Source organism: Haliotis rubra, unplaced genomic scaffold, assembly GCF_003918875.1.
Source record: "Haliotis rubra isolate DU_JTF1 unplaced genomic scaffold, ASM391887v1 Scf1213, whole genome shotgun sequence".
Taxonomy (NCBI): Eukaryota; Metazoa; Mollusca; class Gastropoda; order Lepetellida; family Haliotidae; genus Haliotis; species Haliotis rubra.
This window is the reverse complement of record NW_025765130.1, coordinates 97,283-108,756: the sequence shown is the minus strand read 5'-3', so window position 1 is coordinate 108,756 and position 11,474 is coordinate 97,283.

The following is an 11,474-nucleotide window of genomic DNA, read 5'->3' as shown; positions in this document are numbered from 1 at the left end:
GTCAACCAAGTCAACGAGCCTGAACACCCGGTCCCGCAAGTCGCCTCTAACGACAAGTTTGGGTTGCTGAAGACTAATTCTAACCCGGATCTTCATAGGTAAAATAATATTTGTCTGTTTTACTATTTTTATTTCAGTTAATAGTAATAAAGAATTTAATCTGTTTCCACAAAGAGGGACTGTTCCGTAAGCTAACATTCAAGATATAAAGTGAACAGTATGCCCTGAATTAGTTTTCATAGCCTGTTGTATGCGAATTGTCCACTGGCAAGAGTTTACTTGAAACGGGAGAAGAAAAGCACTGAGAAGCAGATTTGTACCTGAAGCAATTGTTGTTGAATTTGTTGTGCGAGGCCAGGGTGATAAGACAACCCCAGGCAATGCCCAGCGAGTAAAGAGCGTAGTTGCACGCCTCAATGCAGATCTGAAATGGAAACAGTTGCTGAACAAAAACCCAACAACAAGGAACAAGTAACTCTTTGCAATTCATACACTGAACGGTGCTTAAGTTCTGCTTCGGAAAAGAGCACTATCACCAATCTCAGTTGAAGCCAAACTTGTTGCCATGGAAACGCAAAAAAATTATTTTATTCAGAAATCCAAAACTACCCAAAGGCACCAGTACACCACCAGATCTATCTTTGTACCAAGTTTGGTGAAGAAATATTGAACGGTTTAAAAGTTCTGCTCCGGAAAAGACAAATGTGCAAGGACGCACGAACGCACACACGGACGGACGGAGTCCATTTTAATACCCCCGCAAAACGCAAATCAACATGATTATCACAGATATAAATATAAAACTAGTAATTTAATCTAAAACAGTTTAAAAGACGATACATTACATAATCACTAAGTAAAACGAACGGTGGATAGATAGCTGTACAACAGTATAGTATCAGCGCTATACCTCCTTAACACCCTCTCCCTCTCCCCCTGGCAACGGTCGCCTGAGAGCAGCAGAGCGTATCCGGGTCAGGTGCTATCTTCACCCCCTGACACAAATAAAAGACACACAATAGCCTGAGTCAAGGGCGCGTCGTTTGTGTGTATGTGCCTTTAGAACCACGTGTCAGAATAAGACCACTGGATCGCGTCTCGTATATTCGGATGATAGTTCTCATAAAATCTGAAGAGACAGATTACCACACTCAACTATAATTATCCCAGCAGGCACATGAACAATAGACGTTTAAATGACGTCTACATTCAACATTGAAATGACGTCTAATTTTAGTTTAAAGTGGAAGTCTAGAAGACGTTGAAGCATTATTGTTGTTTAAACGTCTAAAGGTAGACCTCATCTAAACGTTTAAAACATGTTTAAAAGATGTTTAATATCATATGGGTTTGATGATGCAGCATGCCTATCGTTTGCAAAATATGCTGCAGTCTAGACCATCTGCAGTGTTCAGTACACCCTGTGCACTTTAAAGAACCCACGAATCCGTTGGTATACGACCAGATGGTGGCCACATAAATACGTGCAAACACGTAGTTGCGGGTACAGCAACGTGCAGTACACTTGGAGAAAGTACTGTGACTATGTGTCCTAGTTCACCCAGCTGTGAACGGGTACCTCGTAAGGATGGGAAAGCTGCAATAACTCGGTGCGCCTAGTGGCTGCTAGAGTTGTATGATTCCCAGGGAGTTGAGATTGTACATACGATGTGCCATTGAGATTGACATCTTAAGTAAATATCCTATAATAATAATAATAATAATATTCTTCATTCCACCTAGATTCTAAGTTAAAACTACAACTCAAAAGTAAATTGTGATCTTAAAAGAAATTTATTCTGGATACAGATTACATTAAAATTGTACATAGATATCTGAAATTTACACACTGCTTCTATAAGAGACCTATGTAGTAGAACATACTTTTCCAGCTGAAGTTAACATTTAACAAATTTTGAAGAGGATATTGAATTGTGACATTTTTGACTATATACCAATATTATATGATATGTATGTAGATTAAAACATGTCTACACAATGCAAGGAGGGAGAATGTACAAAGATGATAATATAATTACGAAGCCAATTACGTCGTGTAAAGAATTAAAAGAAGGTGTTATCCATAAAAGTGTCATGTATTCACGACCTCTGTAAAGCTTGTCAATTATTTGTAAATATGGAATAATTCTCATTCTTTCGACCTTCCACCACCACCTCATTTTCCAGGGTCATTCTGGAGATATTTACCCAACTCCTTGTAGATCATGCCCTCAGTTACTCCCTTGTAGGACTGTGTTATTGATTCTGGAAACAAAAAGAATTAAATAGCAAGAACGTGAAATAGCATATCACACGACATTGTGTCTCCAAATGATGCATTTTATTGAGTATGTGTCAAAACCGTAAAACCCTTGGCTGGTAAGGATAATATCGATGATCCAGTTCAGTTGAGATTCGATTATCACTTCTCGTCGTTTCTACTCGTTGTCTTGTTTTCCTCACCAGGCAGATTGAATCCCCGCGTGTCCCTGAGATCGGCTAGCGTTATGTTGGGATGATGGTTCATTGTTTAATACAAATTACGAAATGGTTTTTAATTGGTTTTCGGTTAATTCCTCGGACGTGCACTTCAGACCCTCGAGATGTATGTTGTTGTTTAGAAACTTTTAGTGAGCGATATCGTGTCTTCCACGGTCACAGTGACTCCCTGCAGACTGGTGTTGGCATTCACGTTCACCCCAGGTAAACAGAGCAAACTTTGTATTGTTGTTGTTTGGCCCAGCGGAGTTTGATCCCTTCGTGATTTCGACGCCACGCGCTGAGGGCGGTTCGCCGAGTAGACTTGGATTCGGTTCAGCCGTCGTTGTACTTTTCTGTTTTCACCGGTACGGCTCTCAGCAGCGCTGTAGTAGCCGTCTGTTATTTGGTTGCGGGCGTTATTGACGAACAGCCTGTTGTTGCTGCCGCTGATGTTGGTCCATCGCAGTAGTAGGTGATATCGCAGAGTGCGACTTCGAGCTGACCAGACCAGACGTGTTATCGATCGCATGCAGCAGTTGAACGTACTCACCGCTCGTTATTCCCGGAAGCATCACGTACATGTTGAATGAATATGTATACAAAATTAATATAACAATTCAATATGTACAAACCGGGAGTGTTTTATTCTAAAAGCGATATAGATTTCACGTATATGAAGATCGTGGTCGATGCAAAGGATGGTTTACATTTCAGAATTCGGGTCATCGATGTGTTTAAAAATATCAGGTTTTCGGTAACGAATGTAAAAACGGTGCACGCTTGGTTTAACAACTTAATGCAGTTCTGGCAGAATCAATTCAATTTTGCCGTGTGATGCGTGACGATCGGGTGTGGTGTGACGTTGAACGACGACGATGAACTGAGTCGGTCCATGTTTTTGTTTCACGTGTACTACCAGATCAGACGTATCAGCGCCCCGATTCTGCAGGACAAGGCGTGGAACAAAGTAAACAATCCGTACAATCGACATGCGTACGAACGCGTTTGCGGTGAATTCGAAGTAGATCTGAAGATGGTCGATCGGCGTTTCCCGGATCCGAACCACAGTTTGGGCATTCCCATCGTTTACAACATGCCTCTCGTGCAAGCCAGCAAACAGCTGTAACTACAACAACAAAATCGTCATCGCCACCGGCGATCAAAAGTTGGCTTGAACCCGGACGTCAATAACGCGAGTCACAGTATGAAACGGGCATCGTGGGGCCGACACCACGAAGATGACAGCATCAGCTGCCTCCGCACGTGCAGGCAAACAATAAGTGGCACATTGATCGCAAAACGGCGGCTCTTACAGGTCGCACAATCTTTTCTTGATGATGTTTTTCGTGGCCTCGTTTTCTTTTCTCGCAAGCGATGTGCTTGTTGATTTCGTCCAGTTTGGCTAGGTTGTTCATGAGTGATCCAAGCATGGTCTGCAGGAACTTGTCTAGAGCTCTAATTTGCCTGAGAGGTAATGGACTGTCGTCTAGCGTGGCCAGTATGCTGTCGAGTCCGTCTCGAACGCGTTCTGGCACGTCTTTCAGATCATCGTGTTTGGTCCTTACCTTTTGCAGATCTTGGATGGCCTTCGTGGGATTTTGGGTCGTGCGCCGCCATAATCTAGCAGGTTTTATTCATTGCGGATCAGTTGATTACCGCCACGGCGTCTGGCCAGTGTCGACAGGGCAAGCGGTTTTCTTGATTGTTCATGAGATCGACCTCCGGATGGGCTTTCAATCGCAGCGTCCCTTCGTTGTTGATTTCGAATTTGGAATAGTCGAATATCAATGGCCTGACATAATTTGTATCTCGCTTAAAGCATCGTAATAATTGTCCACGGTCTGCTTTAAAAGTTTGTTGCCCATGGTGTCGCCCATGAACGAGGTGACCGCTGCTGCATCATCATCCAGCAGAGGCTGAACGTCGAAATCGTCCATCTGAATATCATCAGCCATTTTTATATTAAACTTATAATATATATTTTCAATATAAACAATGTCGCAATACGGACGAAAGCTAGATCCTTTCCAAAGATTGAGAGAGCCACTCGATGTCAAAGCTGTGCGTCAGTCGGTGACCATCATCAACAATCCGAGCACGATCGATCAAAACCAAATGCTGCTGGTTCGATTCCCCAACCTGGGCGTCATCATCAAGAAAACCACCATCAAAATCAACGGGAATGAGGTGCTGAGCATCGACGACAGCAACGTGTTTTTCACTTACATGGACCTCTGGAGAACCTTGAACGAACATGCTGACATGTTGTATCAAGGACTTTGTTGGGATAACTGCCGTGCGAATGACATACGTGTGGGAAAAGCTTACACGCAAGTCATTCTCGATTGGATAGCAGCAGGGGACAAAGCCATTGCCAAGGCGTACGGGAACCGGTTTTGCACTCCGCTTGACTTTGAGCTGCTCGAGGGGCACATGCCGTTTTACCAGGCCGCACTCGGCAACCGGCTGGAATACTTTACGGGTGAACAAGACATACACGGAGAGACCGTGGGTGATGACGGACCCGGACATCACAAATCGATCCTGGAACGCGCCTTCAGGACTGGTTGCACGCTTACCATGGCAAGTTTAAAGGAGAATCAACGCTGTTCATCCTGGACGACTGCAGCGCCAACAAGAAAATCATGAAAAAAGAGACATGCTGTCGTACCTGTCGTACCTGGCGTTTGGGTTCTGAAGCAGAAATTCAACTCAGTGCTGAAAGATTTATGGGAACATACGCGATGGGTCACCATATATTTTACTGCAAGGACAGGGATTCGTTCGAGGAATGCTTGCGAGAAAACAATGTGATCCCGACCAACGTGATCCCCGTGAGAACGAGTGAAGAAACTGTTAGCCGAAACGAAAAACGCCAAACTCGTGCTAAAAACGGACCAGCCCGTGGCTTATCAAGTGTTTTTTCTAGCTTAGCAAAATGCTTGAATTTTTTTTTATCAGTGTGAAAAATATCCCCCCAAGCAGGATTTGAACACACCAAAAACTCTATACATTTGTATATATATATATCAAGTCTATCACCACAAGCCTCACTACATTCAAGCTGGTGCATTGAAGTGCTTAGATTCTAAAATTGTTTACTACAGCCTCTGAAATGTATGCTCGACATAGCAAGCAGTCACTTTATCACTAGCTGAGTTGAGACCACCTATAGGTATCGTCTTTGTGTCAATATTCAGTTGTATATAATTTATTCAGTGGGTATAAAAGGCTGGCGAGCTTCTCAGCCAAGTTATTTTTAGGACCGTGGGAAACAAAGCAACGGACATAGACGAGTTTATTTAGAGCTTACACCTGATTGGCTGACGGAAATTAATTATTCAAAAATCAGGGTTGACTAGAAAAATTGAAATCTTGTCTATCGGGGGCAATTTTTGCTATGGTGAGTTGCTATTTTGAAATTATCGTTGCGTGTAACTTGATTTTCATCTCGTTGTGTTTCGCGTGTGTCAGATTTTATTTATTTAGATTCAAAAATCGTTTGTTACATTATAAGATGGAGTCCAACGAACTTCTCGAACAAATGATGAATGATGCCGATAATAATAAGTGAGAGAGACTGGTGGCGCTCGCGGGCGAAAAAAACAAACAATACTTGGGCAGCAGGGACCATACTCCCGATAAAATTCATAAGATGCCCTCTAAAGAAATAGATAAGCTGTACGCGAGATACGAGTCCAGACTCAGCGCCGAAATGACTAAAACCATAGGTTCGGCCATGACTCAGATATACACCGGCATAGCGTCGTACTTCCTTCCCATTCCACCGGAACGTCAACTTTACCTGTAGGAAGCTCTCGAGAAAGATCCGTTCATCGAACACACTTTGAGCTACGTCAGCTGCGATCTGTACCACAGATACGGCATGTTTTGGGCTCCAGTAACCATGGCGATCATCACGGCAAAGCATTGTGAATTTAAAGAAGAAAAAAATAATAATGATAATATACAACATTGATGCTGCCCTGCAAAAGGAGGAGGAAACGCCAATGCTAACGCCGACGGAGGAAGCAGCAACGACACAGATACGACTAGTCACCATCAAGAATCCTAAAAAAGTCGCCGTCGGTAGAAAAGGTGGTTTAGCCAAGCGCCACAAAAATAATACCCATTATACTCCGTGGATTGTTGCCGCCGTGGCAACGGATTAAGCGTGGTCGTCGTTATGCTGCTATATAATAACAAGCAACAACCACCAAAACCAAAACAACAGCAGACAACGCAATCACAATTAGAAATAGATCCGCATATTATGTTATAATTTTTAAACAATATATATATATATATTATACACATATGATGTTGTCCGAAGGAAAAACATTCATCAACGATGCATATCACTCTGCTGTGGTCGCCTGACTAATCGTAGGTTATGCTCGCTTAACAAAAATGGTTCTCTAACAGCTGACGATCAACCTCGATTTCAATGTGCAGGACGTGGGCATGCTCGTCATGGACTTAGGGATGGCGATGGCCACCAAGGACATTCTCATGAAACAAGGAATTATACCGGAAAGTATTTTGAAGTAATATAAAAAACATAATATATAAGAATGGCCACCATCGCCAAGATGGTTGGTGGTGCATTAGTCAATGCCCTGGCATTTTCTGGCAGCAATTATCTCTTCTCCAAATTACGAATGTCAAACGCGGCCGAAGTGGAAGCGGAACATAAACGTCACGATATGGCCATGGAGAAATTACAAGCTGCTCAAGCCGAGTACGCCGAAAAACGCGCACAGAAAATCGATTTCAACTCGGGTGCGAAAACCATGCTTCAAAAACGTTCAAGAACATCAACGACGCCATGCGGGAATACTACCTGCTCACACGCAAACGACTCGAACCTCTCGGCGACGAACCCACACTCTCAGTATTACATGCCTTCCAAGGAACAGAAGGACCGGGAACAGATTTTCGTCATGCTGGGTCTAGCCGTGACCGTGTGGATCGCCAAACAATTAGACTAAAATATATTTATGTGTGTAAATGAAGATGGGACGACGTACACCGTATAATTGCAAGTACGTGCTTCTCGAAAAAAACGAAACCTGCGGCAGGAAATGCACCACCGAATATTGCGGCATTCACATGATGTCCATTTGAAAAGGTTTCGTAAATTACACGTGCAAAGTATGCGGCATAGGCGTGAAATGCCATTATCGTCGTTGCAAAGCCCACGGAGCGGACGTGGTACGAGGTCACTTCATCTACTTAACGAAAAGAGATTATCTCAACGAACGCAAACGCCTTCTTCGAATAAAAATCTGATTTTACATGCGCTTCATTTCAAAACCTCGTCAAAGATAAGGCTGACAGGGTTACCTGCCCATTTTTCAACCATGTAGCAAACCTATTAGAGATTTGACTTCGCACCTGACTATAGTGAAAAACCTATTAGAGATTTGAATTCGCATCTGAATATAGCAAAATCAAACCTATTAGAGATTTGACTTCGCATCTGAATACAATTATTTTTCATTTAGAAAAAAGTTTTCACACATTGATATAGCAATGATGATTACCGTTCGAGAACTGAAAACGATCGCAAAGGAACGTGGTGAAACAATTCAAACTCCAAGCTAAAGAACGAGGGTTGAGAAGTTATTCCAGACTGAGGAAAGCTCACCTGTTGGCATTGCTGGAAGACACCAAACCGATCGACTTGTGATTTGTGTTGACAGACCATGCCGTGGGTAAGTATCTAAGAGGCTGACGAATGGCCGTCCAGTCGACTTCAGCAGCGCTGAACGATTTGAAAAATATCAAATACCAGCTCACAATCAAAATGTCGCACAGCAAACAACAGGCATTAGTCTAGATTCTCGGAAAAGTAATTACCCCCCATCGACCGCTTTTAAACCCATTAACCGAATCCCCTATATCCCAGGAGGAATACGACCACGCCCTTAACGTGTGGGCGAAACTGGGCTGTCAATATTTAGGCGATTATCGCGACCTCTATTTAAAAACGGACATCCTACTGCTAGCCGACGTCTTCGAGACATTAAGAAAAACGTGTCTGAAACAGTACGGCCTAGACCCAGCCTGGTATTACTCCAGTCCCGGTTTGTTGTGGGATGCCTTGTTGAAGAAACAGGCGTGAAGTTGGAATTATTAACGGATTACGACATGCATCTGTTTATCGAGAAAGGCCTGCGGGGTCACGGTGGTCTCTAAACGCTATGCCAAAGCCAATAATAAATACGTCAAAGGCTTTGATCCGAGTTAACTGACCAATCATCTCCTCTATCTCGATGCCAATAATTTATACGGCTGGGCTATGTGCCAGTCTCTGCCCACTGTGGGGTTCGAATGGATGGCTAACAACCATTTTAAATCAAAGACCATAATGGCCATCCCCGAAAACTTTGAGACGGGATACATATTCTAAGTGGAATATCCAGCAGAACTCCACGCTGTCCACAACAGTTATCCACCGGTCCCTGAACGGTTGATCGTCAATCGAGAATGGATGTTAGACTATCAGCGAGCATTGTTGGGAACGTCTAAACAAGCCCAGGTGGAAAAACTCGAGCCCAACTTGATGGATGAGACCAAGTACGTCGTGCATTATAGAAATCTTCAGCTGTATCTGTCGTTGGGGATGAAGCTGAAAAAATACACCTAAAATTCTAAAATTTGATCAAAACCCCTGGATGGAGCCTTACATTAAATTGAATACGGATCAGTGTGAAATTAGTCAGATCCAATGAAGAAGAAAAAATGAGAAAACTCATAGCGAGCCCGGCCTTTAATCGAAGCAAGCTATTTGATAATGACTTGGCGTCTCTACATATGAAGAAATGTCACATCAGACTCAATCGACCTATCTACGTTGGGATGAGAAATCTCGACCTATCCAAACATTTGATGTACGATTTCTACTACAACGAGTTAAAACAGCAATACGGCAATTGATGCCAGATGTTGTATACTGATACCAACTCATTGCTCTTAAAAATTCGTACGGAGAACGTGTACAAGGACATGGCAGAAAACATAGATTTGTACGATACGAGCGATTATCCATCAGATCACGCTTTACACAGTACGAGCAATAAAAAGGTCATAGGAAAAATGAAGGACGAATGCGCAGGTGTACCCATTAAGGAATACGTCGGATTAAGACCTAAAATGTATTCCATCCTGAAAGCTGACGACAGTGAAATCCCAAAGGCTAAGGGTGTGAAAATATATGCGGTTCAACAGCAAATAAAACACACCCTCTTCAAACAGGCTCTCTTTGAAAAACGCACGTTCAAACACCAAATGAATATGCTCAGAAGTGATACGCATATGATATACAGACTTATAATCAATAAAACATCCCTGTCAACCATGGATACGAAGTGATGGATCGCTCGTAACGGTATCACGACTTCGTATGGGCACAGTTGTATTGAACAGAAAAGATCGGGAACTGTATAAATCATGGAGAAAAGTTATTACAGCCCGTGCGGGTACTGGAAAGGCGTGAACGCCATCCCGAAACTCGCCAAAGCCACTCGCCAAAGTCTCGGTAGAGAATGCCAAAGCCTAGCTTAAAAAACAAGCCATCTGGCAAGTTTACCTGGCAGCACCTCAGTACATCCCGAGAAGATAATTCGACATTTCAACGCCGAATCGCGTCCACCAAGCCGACCTCCTGTTTCTACCTCACAACAGGGTGAGGCGCAAAACTTACAAGTATGCCCTGACAATCGTTGACGTCGCCAGTCGCTACAAGGAAGCCGAACCCTTGCTATGTGACTGTGAGTGTAAACGCAAAATTACACCCCATTCCACAGAGATTTCGGACTGATCGGTCACTCATCGGAACCAAGCTTTTCCCTTCCGGTAACCCACCGAAGAGTATCGTATCACAGTCTGAGGAATCCGATTTGTGTTTGTCGACTATCATGTGAGTGTCCGATGTGTCGGGTGTGATCCGATGAGGCAAAATCGTCCGATGAACGTAGAGACGCTATTTCCGGTCGTAAATCGAGTCAGTGTCGGATGAATGTTGAGTCAGTCCGATGTGTGTCAGATTCGTGTTGTGCAACTATCGGACGTGTCCAGCCGACGTCTGACGGCAATCTGATAAGTATCCGATGATAAACAGTCTTCTGACGCTCATTTGATTGCAGTCTGCGGTGTGCCCGACGAGCCTGATAGTCGCCCATCACCAATTCGATTCTCCCCGGAGGGTAACATGATATTTAGCACCATCCGATTGCTATCCGGCGTGACATCGGAGGTAATCGCTCACTAACTCAACTGCCATCCGACACACATTGCATAGCAAGCGGTGACATCTGACGGCTAACAGACTACAAAAGGAGGGGCAGCCGACACTCACTCCGTAGAGTTTCATCGGACACTGCAGCACCAAGATCCTGAAGATGGGTCCAGGAAAGAACAGAAATGTTCAAGGACAGAAGGCAAAGAAGCGACCTCCCTTTCTCCTGGTATGATGTTGTGGTTGGCATCCTCTGTATTCAGCTGACCAATGTGCATGACTGGGTGTCGTATTCAGATCAGGCTGTGGAGGCAGTTTCTATGATGTTAAGCATAACGTCAGGTTGCTGTTGTAATGTTCCTTGAAGACACTGGAATCTGGCTGCCAGTAATCCGAAAACGTTCTCCACGACTCTTCGGGCTCTACTTATGCAATAGCTATATATCTGCTCTGTAAGAGTCAAATTCTTTCTAGAGTAGGGCTTCATCATGTGGGTTCGCAAAGCAAAGGCATCATCCCCAATGAATCATGAAGTATGGCATGTTCTGGTTGTCACTGGTCATTGGCTCAGGTGGGAGAATCCTATTTGACCTCTCTCCACTGTCTCTTGAGCACAGATGCATTGTATATCTGCATCAGACATGTGTCCTTGACCACCGGTGTCTATCCACAAGTCAACACATCAACAAGTGCCATGAGGACCACTGAGAAGAATTGTGTGGTAGAGACTGCCTGAGTTCTTCACTTTCCT